The sequence below is a fragment of the Schistocerca piceifrons genome, chromosome 5, assembly GCF_021461385.2.
Source record: "Schistocerca piceifrons isolate TAMUIC-IGC-003096 chromosome 5, iqSchPice1.1, whole genome shotgun sequence".
Lineage (NCBI taxonomy): Eukaryota > Metazoa > Arthropoda > Insecta > Orthoptera > Acrididae > Schistocerca > Schistocerca piceifrons.
Genome location: NC_060142.1, coordinates 388,850,836 through 388,862,241, shown reverse-complemented (window position 1 = coordinate 388,862,241; position 11,406 = coordinate 388,850,836). Strand labels below are relative to the sequence as shown.

The window sequence follows — 11,406 nt, the reverse complement described above, 5'->3', positions numbered from 1 at the left end:
GCAAATACAGCTAGCCAGCGTATACATCACCTGTGCATACGATGAAGGTGCAGTACTAGCTTATTTGTTGAGCAGAGATTTAGAGATGTATTTATGATCATCATTTTTATGAATAGTTTCTGGGCTTCTTCAGTAGCCAAGATGGAGAGACTACGCAACGTACCAGCACCCAATCGCAGTAATTATTTGTTCCACGTATAGCTGGTGACTTCGCAGATCAAGGACCCTTCAAAAATGTCGTCCCGTTACAGGACGAATATTAGAAGAAAGGGCGGTGATTGGGGAACGAGTGGATGCCACTCGTTTAGGAAACAATGAGAAGATCCCACTTGATGGCAAACAGCAATTCACCAGCATCATTGCCAGCCGCGGTGGCCGAGCGGTTCTAGACGCATCAGTCCGGATACCGCGCGACTGCTACGGTCGCAGGTTCGAATCCTGGCTGGGGCATGGATGTGTATGATGTCCTTAGGTCAGTTAGGTTTAAGTAGTTCTAAGTTCTAGGGGACTGATGACCTCAGATGTAAAGTCCCATAGTGCTCAGAGCCATTTGAACCATTTTTTGAACCAGCATCATTACAGAGCCCGGGTATAATGCTATTGTTGAAAACTCCTGTCGACAATTCCATTCGCTAAGGTCAAATAACGTCGACACACTGAACAGACGAATGGCGTTCAATAACTACTGCAACACTTTCTTTTCTCGCCCAATTTCGGTTGAAAAAATGCAGTGCGTTCCAAGTAGAGAGCTGTCGTTGAGTTTCCTTGCCAGAAAACTAGAGCAACGCAGATATTCACAGGTGCTCGCAGAATGTTGACGGAGACCTGGCAGTGAACAAAACCACGGTGAGTTGTTGGACAAGAGATTTGTCATCATCGCAACAAGGTCCTGGAAACATGTCGGATCTCCTGCATGCCAGCTGACCGGACACTGCTGTGACTCCTGCAGTGTTGGATCATGCGAACACGAGACTCAGAGGGCCATAGACACGGGTTCCCAGGTAGATGCCGTGTTTCTTGACTTCGGCAAGGCGTTCGATACAGTTCCCCACAGTCGTTTAATGAACAAAGTAAGAGCATATGGACTACAAACCAATTGTGTGATTAGGTTGAAGAGTTCCTAGATAACAGAACGCAGCATGTCATTCTCAATGAAGAGAAGTCTTCGGAAGTAAGAGTGCTTTCAGGTGTGCCTCAGGGGAGTGTCGTAAGACCGTTGCTATTCACAATATACATAAATGACCTTGTGGATAACATCGGAAGCTCACTGAGGCTTTTTGCGGATGATGCTGTGGTATATCGAGAGGTTGTAACAATGGAAAATTGTACTGAAACGGAGGAGGTTCTGCAACGAATTGACGCATGGTGCGTGGAATGGCAATGCGAATACATAGAAATAAAGATCTTTTATCATTTAGCTACAATATAGCAGGTCAGCAACTGTAAGCCGTTAATTCCATAAATTATCTGGTAGTAGGCATTAGGAGTGATTTAAAATGGAATGATCATATAAAGCTGATCGTCGGTAAAACAGATGCCAGACTGAGATTCATTGGAAGAATCCTAAAGAAATGCAATCCGAAAACAAAGGAAGTAGGTTACAGTACGCTTGTTCGCCCACTGCTTGAATACCGCTCAGCAGTGTGGCATCCGTACCAGATAGGGTTGATAGAAGAGATAGAGAGGATCCAACGGAGAGCAGCGCGCTTCGTTACAGGATCATTTAGTAATCGCGAAAGCGTTACGGAGATGATAGATAAACTCCAGTGGAAGACTCTGCAGGAGAGACGCTTAGTAGCTCGGTACGGGCTTTTGTTAAAGTTTCGAGAATATACCTTCACCGAGGAGTTAAGCAGTATATTGCTCCCTCCTACGTATATCTCTCGAAGAGACCATGAGGATAAAATCAGAGAGATTAGAGCCCACAGAGAGGCGTACCGACAATCTTTCTTTCCACGAACATTAGAGACTGGAATAGAAGGGAGAACCGATAGAGGTACTCAGGATACCCTCCGACACACACCGTCAGGTGGCTTGCGGAGTATGGTTGTAGATGTAGAGAACACTATCATTCGGGGCAGATCGACAGATCAATCAAACACCTCGCTGCAGAACTCGACGTCTCTGTTGGGTGTGCTGACACACTCGTCCACCAGTTGGGGTTCTTACAGGTGTGTGCCCGCTGGGTTCCTCGCCACCTAACAGAAGACCATAAAGAGCGGCACAGCGGAACTGCTGGAGCGTTGCAAGGCTGATGGTGAGAATTTGTAGTCGAACATCGTCACAGGTGATGAAACATGCAGTCATCATTTCGAACTCGAAAGAAAACGGCACTCCATGGAGTAGTGCCACACCACCTCTCATCCGAAGGAAAAGTTCAAAGCCATGGCCTCAGCCGGTAAAGACATGGCGACGGTCTTGGTGGGACTCTGTAGGGGTTATTCTGTTCGAATTCCACCCTCACGATACAACGATGAACTCTGAAGTGTATTGTGGTTCCATCAGGAATTGAAGAAACGATTTCAGCGTGTTCGTCGCCACAAAAACGCAAAACAAACTTCTCCTTCACCGTGACAGTCTAAAGCCTCAGACAAGTCTGCTCAGCCGAGAGAAACCCAAAAAATTTCGTTGGATTGTTCTTTTTCATTCACACTACAGCCCTGGTCTCGCCTCTTCCGACTTCCATTTGTTTTTCCCAAAGTACGCCACGGGAAACAGTTCCTAGATGACGGCGAGGTTACTGATACAGCAAGATGTTCTCTGCGACGTGGGCCGGTTGAGTGGTACCTTGCGGGAGAATAGGCCCTCCCAGGCCTAAGGCATTCGCATTGAACGTAAATTATATTGAAGAATAGGGTTTTATAGCCAAAAGAGTGGGGAATAATATAGCGTATTTGATTCCTATGTAAAATCAACCATCTTTCATAAAAAAATGCGTTGCACTACTTATTGAACGCCCTCGTACACAAAACAGCTTGGATTGCACATAAGCTTTGTAGAATTGCATCAGACATACTTTTGGCATTCATGATCTGTGACTAATGGACTTTAAAATATTCGGTGTCCTGTGACACCGTGCTTTGAAATGTTTCTAATGCATTACCATGTTAATTTTCAGGTCCAGATAACTCACTAATACAATATCTTTAAACTTTAGAATATTTCAGATGAGTTGATAACGTCACATGAAATTTAACAAATACCGTTTTCGCCGAGGTGAAATTTGAACCAAGCACTACTTCCGTAAGATTCGAAAAATACTTCTATCAGATGAATAAAATCTTCTCAGGCTTTCAGTAGCATCAAGTAGTAAAGTAAAGGAAAATTTTTTCATCTTCTGAATTGTGCTGTCACAGTTATTAATAGTTTAAGGTGTGTGTATCTAAGAACCATCTCAACTGCTTTTACGAAATGGTTTAATTTTCACTATCACCCTCAGCTTACTGGTCTTACGTAATAGACTTCCATTAGAGAAGATAGTTACTGCAATAAGAACATTTAAGAAATATTTACATTACAATAACCTTAGGCACGTCTGAGTCTTGCAGCGATTTCTTAAATGTTCTTCCGTTGTAACGATATCTACATTTACTAATAAACCTTTCTGCTACGTTATAATGCAGGTAACCTGAGTACGTTCAATGAACACACATCAAAAAAAGTTTTGCATCACACCGGTTCCCAGAATTCCTCAAGATAGACGTTGACTGTGGATATTGTATCACAGACACAGTCCCTTTGACTGTTCAAAAATATCACTAAACCCGCCCAAAGATGTAAACAACCATGCATCAGCAGCACCTATTACACTGAAGGGGTCCGACAGCCGATCAGTTCGAGTCATTCCACCAGGAAGGAGGTACACGGCTCGTGTTGTCTGTCGTTAAACCATGCCTAGACGATCAATCGCGTCCGCATTGTTAATTTGTGACAGAAAGGGCTCGCAACAACGGAAGTGTCCAGGCGACTCGGAGTGAACCAAAGCGATGTTGTTCGGACATGGAGGAGATACAGAGAGACAGGAACAGTCGATGACATGCCTCGCTCAGGCCGCCCATGTGCTACTACTGAAGTGGATGACCGCTACCTACGGATTATGGCTCGGAGGAACCCTGACACCAACACCACCATGTTGAATAATGCTTGCTTTTCGTGCAGCCACCGGTCGTCGCCTTATGACTCAAACTTTGCAAACACGACGACATGCAGCGCGATACAGATGGGCCCACCAACATGCCGAATGGACCGCTCAGGATTGGCACCACGTTCTCTTCGCGGATGAGTGTCGCATAAGCCTTGAACTAGACAATCGTCGGAGACGTGTTTGGAGGCAACCCGGTCAGGCTGAACGCCTTAGACACACTGTCCAGCGAGTGCAGCAAGGTGGAGGTTCCCTGCTGTTTTGGGGTGGCACTATGTGGGGCCGACGTACGCCGCTGGCGGTCATGGAAAGTGCCGTAACGGCTGTACAAAACGACAATGCCATCCTCCGGTCGATAGTGCAACCGTATCGGCAGCGTATTGGCGAGACATTCGTCTTCATGGACGACAATTCGCGCCCCATCGTGCGCATCTTCTGAGTGACTTCCTTCAGGATAACGAGCGCTCGACTAGAGTGACCAGCGTGTTCTCCAGACATCAGTCCCATTGAACATACCTGGGATGGATTAAAAAGGGCTGTTTATGGACGACGTGACACACCAATCACACTTCGCCAAATCGCCGTTGAGGAGTGGGACAATCTGGACCAACAGTGCGTTGATGAACGTCTGGAACGAATACAGGCATGCACAATGCAAGAGGACGTGCTACTGGATACTAGAGGTACCGGTGAATACAGCAATTTGGACCACCATCTCTGAAGGTCTACCTGTATGATGGTATAACATACAATTTGTGGTTTTCTTGAGCAATAAAAAGGGCGGAAATGATGTTTATGTTGATCTCTATTCCAATTTTCTGTACAGGTTCAGGAACTTTCGAAACCGAGGTGATGCAAAACTTTTTTGATGTGTATATATAACAGGCAGTGGAAACCAAAACATATCTTAACAGTTTCTGAAGCGGTGTTTTATATACAACGTAAAGTTGTTATATACCCACTAGCTTGCTTACGAGTTCTCCTGGCCATTGAAAAGCAGTAAACGACTGTCAGTTACGGCTTGGCCATGGCCGAGGAACACTCGACCAAACGCTCGTGCATATACAACCATTGGAAGCGGCGGCAGTCCGAAAAAATTTTACCGGCGTAAATCACCAGCCAATCACACTTTCAGACTCTCCTATTAGCTGCTGTCTGCATAGCAAACCCTTTTGTACTGTCGCTTCCAGTGGAATCACTCGACAGCCGAACGTGTCTCTCCACTAATCGGGATCTGACCCTCTGTGGTGTATTTGGTTAAATAAAGGGAAGACTGTTACCTTTGTCTTTCTACTGACAGAAAAGATTTTCCATTTGGCGTTATCTGGGTTTATATGAGTGGTCGCTTTATCTTCTGGTAACGACATTTTCACAATCGTAGCAATGGGCATGATAAAGACACGTAAATTCTAAGAAATCTGCTTTATCATCTTTAGTTCCTGAATCGGTTTTCCCCCATCGACCACTGAACATTGACGATTCCCCACAGCGTAGTCGTCTGAGCAGTTCACAGAGCACTGCAATAGAGAGGAGTTAATAGTTCGTGAGCTGCTTCTGCACGTGCTCTAAATGGAAGCTACATTTCCTCAAAGTCGATATCACTCTGGTCCTAGCAGAAACTGAGGTTTTCAGGTATGGGGAAGGAACTTGAAACTGAGTGATTATTTTTATCATTTAAACATTGGCCTACAGAATTTTCTCTGACAAAGACAACTATTCGTTTATTACCCACAATTTACAAGCCCAACGCAATCTGACTGCTATACAGTGACAACATGACTTCCAATAATTATCACAAAAGAATGGCCCTGAATTGCAAGAAATCCTAACAATAATATAAGTCCAAAAATATGAAATTAAAGAAATATGAAACTACATCCAGCTCTGTTAAATGCCTAAACTCATCTCAGTCACGAACCCCATTTTTTTATGAGCCACTTACCTCACAGAAAATATTCATCACAGGAACTATGGCAATTACAGCAAGCAGCAACAACAGCCAGCTAAATAAAAAGAGTCTAACTACTACAGACTCTAACTACTAGGAGGCATACGGTTAGCAAAAGAAAGATTTTGTTGAAGAGCAAACAATGTACGAGGGTTGGACCTTAAATAGCGGGAACTATTTATTCACAGCCGATACAAAAGAGTTACACGTTTGCACCTGTTACTGTCCTTCAAAGTAGTCACCACCATTGTGTAGAACCCGTTGCCAGCGATGTGAAAGGCGCAGTGTACCATTAGCAGAGCCTATTCTGTTGACGGTGCGAATGGAGCGGTCTACAGCCTGTCGAATCTCTGGAACAGTTCTGAAGCGAATGCCACGAAGTGGCTCCTTCATCTTCGGAATCAAATCAAAGTCACAAGGACTTAAGTCTGGGGAGTATGGTGGATGGAACAGTACTTCCCAGTCCCATCGACCGAACAGAGCGGCCACAGCTTGCGCTGTATGCGCCCGCGCATTGTCGTGCAAACTGATGGGTGGGCTGCACAGAAACTGTCGCCGCTTCTTTCGCAAAGCTGGTCGCAGGTGATGCACCAAAAGTGAACAGTAATACTTGTAACGTCGCCTCTCACATATAGTAGCGGAGTATTGACTGTGAGATCGCGTAATAACTCGGGTCGGAGTTAAGCGCATTTCTGGCTGCTTTGCATGTCAAATGGAGTGTATGAACTGTGAAATGAGAACAGTGATCTGGTTAGTTACGTAAATTTGGGCTAATGGCAGGATTTTTTTAAAAAAGCTAAAGGAAATAAAAAGACTCGCATCAGAATTTTGACCTTTTATTAAAGAAATAAAGCAACCGCCCTCCACCCGAAAATTGTTATAAGATATTACAGGATAGCTGGCTACTAGAGTTTACGCGGACTTTGCAGCAGTAAATACTGACACGGTTTTCATCAACGCTGCTTTTTAGGCGTCTGAACAGTACCTACGTATGCAGAGAAACGGGCTGGTGAAATGATGCCGTGCTGAGGTAGGTGGAACTTTTGCAGTGAACAGTACGACGAAAGACAGTAACGCAATTAAAAAATTATTATCTGCCCCGCCTTCCTGACTGAATGTACAGAGTGATTATAATTAATTTTAAACTTCCAAAACGCTGTAGAAATAATACCACTGGTCAGAATGGCGTCAAATTGCAACGGAATATTATCGGAGAAGGGGGAAAACGTATGGCAGAGGAAAAAAAATAGTGTGAAAATTGATCAATAGATGGTGCTGTATGTGTCACAATACGTAAATGAAACATCTGTCATGCGAACGACCCATTGGAGTTGGTATAAACACGCCGGGTACACTGTTTTCCCTCCCTTCGCGTCTGCGACGTTTGCCGTGACTGTCTCAATGCAGGATCGCGCTCTGCTTGTAAAGCTGTATTACAAGAATTATGATTGTGCACACGTCGCTCTGCAGAAGTTCCGGACACTGAAACGTTTTAAAAAAAGGCGTTGGTCCGATTACTGCCGTGGGTCTGGAGAAAATGATTCGGAAATTCGAAAAGACGGGTTCTTTTGGTGCGCAACCTGGTAGAGGGAGGAAAGGAATTGATTCGACGTCAGTGGAAGCAGTATCCACAGCAGTGGAAGAGGCGGCGAGTGGCGGTGTGTAAACGTGTGGTGCACGGAGAATTGCCCGCACATTGGACATACTCGTGAGCACAGTGCGTAAAATCCTACGATGCATCCTTCTTTGCTATCCATTCAAAATTACCCATGTGCACGAGTTGCTTCCTGTTGACCTGCCAGCAAGAGAGACCTTAACTTCAGGATTTCCTGCTCGCACGGAAGTGGAGAATGATCGGCTGTGGAAGATTTTGTGAACAGACGAAGACCACTTCCATCTGAGAGGGTATGTCAATACTCAGAATTGTCGAATAGGGGCAACAGAAAATCCACACGAAGATCAACAAGTACCACTACATCCTGAAAAGGTCAGTGTGTAGTGCGAGTTTACGGCACGATTTATCATAGGACCATATTTTTTCGAAGAGATAGGTGCTTCTGGTCCTGTTACCTGTGCCTTCACTGGTACTCGCTATGAGTGTCTTTTGCGCAACCACGTCATTCCAGCTCTCCAGCAGCGTCGATGTGTGGGTGGGATCATTTTCATGCAAGATGGTGCACCTCTGCACATTGCAAATCCAGTTAAGCAGCTGCTGAAACGCTATTTCGAGAATGCTAGAATTATCAGCCGCCATTTCCCTACAGCCTGGCCGTTCGGATCACCTGATATTAATCCTTGTCACTTCTGGCTGTGGGGCTATATGAAAGATACTGTGTTCAGTGTTCCGATTGCAAATGTAAGCTGCATTGAAGGCACGCATTGCGCAACACATCCTGAAGGTGACCCCGGAAACACTTCGATCAGTTGTGGAACATGCTGTTTCTCAATTTCAACTTGTTGCAGAAAACAGTGGACAGCATATTGAACATATTTTGCGCCAGTCACAAGGAAATTAACAATCCGATTTGATTTTGATTGATGCTTTATATGCGGTTTATGGCCTCAGGGCAATCAAAAAGTGATGTGACTGATGCTGTTTATGCGCTTTTTGGCCTCAGGACAACTAAAAACAGATGTGATTGGTGCATTTTATGCAGTTTCTGGTCTCAGGACATTTAAAAACCGATTTCTCACATCCGATGTCATATGACTTTGCCGTGGTGGATGGGCTAATGCAACTGACAGTATCAGACCTGTACACCCGTGCACACTGAGTAGTACAGTTTGTTTAACGTCACACGTACACCCGAGGCATTGTTATATGATTCGTCATTTGCAGTCGACCAATATTAAATTATGATGCTTACAGTGCCATCTATTGCTACATTTTGTAACTATTTATTTTTCTTCTGCCACACGTTTTCCGGCCAACGGCCTTGCCGCAGAGGTAACACCGGTTCCCGTCAGATCACCGAAGTTAAGCGCTGTCGGGCTGGGCTAGCACTTGGATGGGTGACCATCCGATCTGCCGAGCGCTGTTGGCAAGCGGGGTGCACTCAGCCCTTCTGAGGCAAACTGAGGAGCTATTTGATTGAGAAGTAGCGGCTCCGATCTCGGAATCTGAGATACGGCGGGGAGAGCGGTGTGCTGACCACGTGCCCCTCCATATCCGCATCCAGTGACACCGGTAAGTTGAGGATGACACGGCGGCCGGTCGGTGCCTTTTGGCCTTCATTACCTGTGCGGGAGGAGTTTAGTTTAGTTTTATACGTCTTCCCCCTTCTCCGATAATATTACGTTGAAATTTGTCGTCATTCTGACCAGTGGTATTGTTTATACAGCGGTTTGAAAGTTTAACTTTAATTATAATTACACTGTAGTTTAAGAATCACTAACAGAACTACAGGAGCTTAGCGTTTTACACTGGGTTCGTGTTAAAATATTTTAAATGTTACGTGCCTGGCACTACCTTAGAAAAATCATTTTAAAGTCGCAACGAACTGATGTAAATATGCATATCAGTACAGAAGGGGCAGAACTCGGATACTGCTGAGCCAGAAAGAGTAGTGTAATCACAACATGGCGGGGTTTCCGACAGAAAAATAGCTGCCAACAACTTGGTATTTCGGAGCACAGAACTTAAAACGGCTCACCCGCTACAAACGACGCCGTCTGTAACAGCAGATGCTGTGTGATGCCACGGGACAAGACAGAGCCACAGCCAGCACAGTCGTAACTGGCCACGGACAGCGGCTTCCACTGCGGACGCTGACAACCCCAGCTCCGCTACGCCAACGTGTCCTCGCCGTGCCGACCCACTCAGTGGTGTCGCCCCTCAGCGTCGCACCAAACCAACGCTGCTTCGCACTGCCCTGGGGCAGACTGCTCGCTGCGACCGCCGTAGCCGTACCACGCTCGGTACGCGAGAGTAATGCCCTCCCCCGAACTTCCTCGTAACTCCCTCCATCCTCGCTGGAAACCGACCTGTCAGCCCGTCTTAGCCCGCTCCTTTTAAAATTCACGTGGTCAACCACGCCAAAGCCAATCAAGCTAAGGCGAAAAGCCGGCACACGGCTGGCGCCAGTGATAAAGAGTAGGCACCATTGCTCAAATTGTCTCCCAGTAAAAACCAACGTATTAACACTCAGTTCTGTCATTACAGTAGCTTCGCGATACGTATGTGAGAAGTTTTAATATGTTTTCCCACAATACTTGGAAGAAGCGGTATTGATCGTGACAGGGCCAAATATCTCACGAAATAAGCGTCAAGCGAAAAAACTACAAAGACGAAACTTGTCTATCTTGAAGGGGGAAACCATATGACGCTATGGTTGCCCCGCTAGATGGCGCCGCCATAGGTCAAACGGATATGAAATGCGTTTTTTTTTTTTAAATAGGAACCCCCATTTTTATTACATATTCGCGTAGTATGTAAAGAAATATGAATGTTTTAGTTGGACCTTTTTTTTCGCTTTGTGATAGATGGCGCTGTAATAGTCACAAACATATGGCTCACAATTTTAGACGAACAGTTGGTAACAGGTAGGTTTTTTAAATTAAATTCCGAACGTAGGTACGTTTGATCATTTTATTTCGGTTGTTCCAATGTGATACATGTACCTTTGTGAACTTATCATTTCTGAAAACGCATGCTGTTACAGGGTGATTACCTGTAAATACAACATTAGTGCAATAAATGCTCAAAGTGATGTCCATCAACCTCAATGCATTTGGCAATACGTGTAACGACATTCCTCTCAACAGCGGGTAGTTCGCCTTCCGTAATGTTCCACATGCATTGACAATGCGCTGATGCATGTTGTCAGGCGCTGTCGGTGGATCACGATAACAAATGTCCTTCAACTTTCCCCACAGAAGGAAATCCGGGGACATCAGATCCGGTGAACGTGCGGGCCATGGTATGGTGCTTCGACGACCAATCCACCTGTCATGCAATATGCTATTCAATACATCTGCAACCGCATACGAGCTATGTGCCGGACATCCATCATGTTGGAAGTACATCGCCATTCTGTCATGCAGTGAAACATCTTGTAGTAACATCGGTAAAACATTACGTAGGAGATCAGCATACATTGCACCATTTAGATTGCCATCGATAAAATGGAGGCCAATTATCCGTCCTCCCATAATACCGCACCATACATTAACCTGCCAAGGTCGCTAATGTTCCACGTGTCGCAGCCATCGTGAATTTTTTGTTGCCCAATAGTGCATATTGTGGTGTCACCGCCAGACACCACACTTGCTAGGTGGTAGCTTTAAATCGGCCGCGGTCCATTAGTACATGTCGGAC

The 11,406-nt window shown here is 45.4% G+C and overlaps 1 pseudogene; it reads left to right on the top strand.

Annotated features, from left to right (window-relative positions):
* The first annotated feature begins 9,015 nt into the window (after nt 1–9,015).
* LOC124799427 lies at nt 9,016–9,133 on the top strand (annotated as a pseudogene).
* Nucleotides 9,134–11,406: the final 2,273 nt, after the last annotated feature.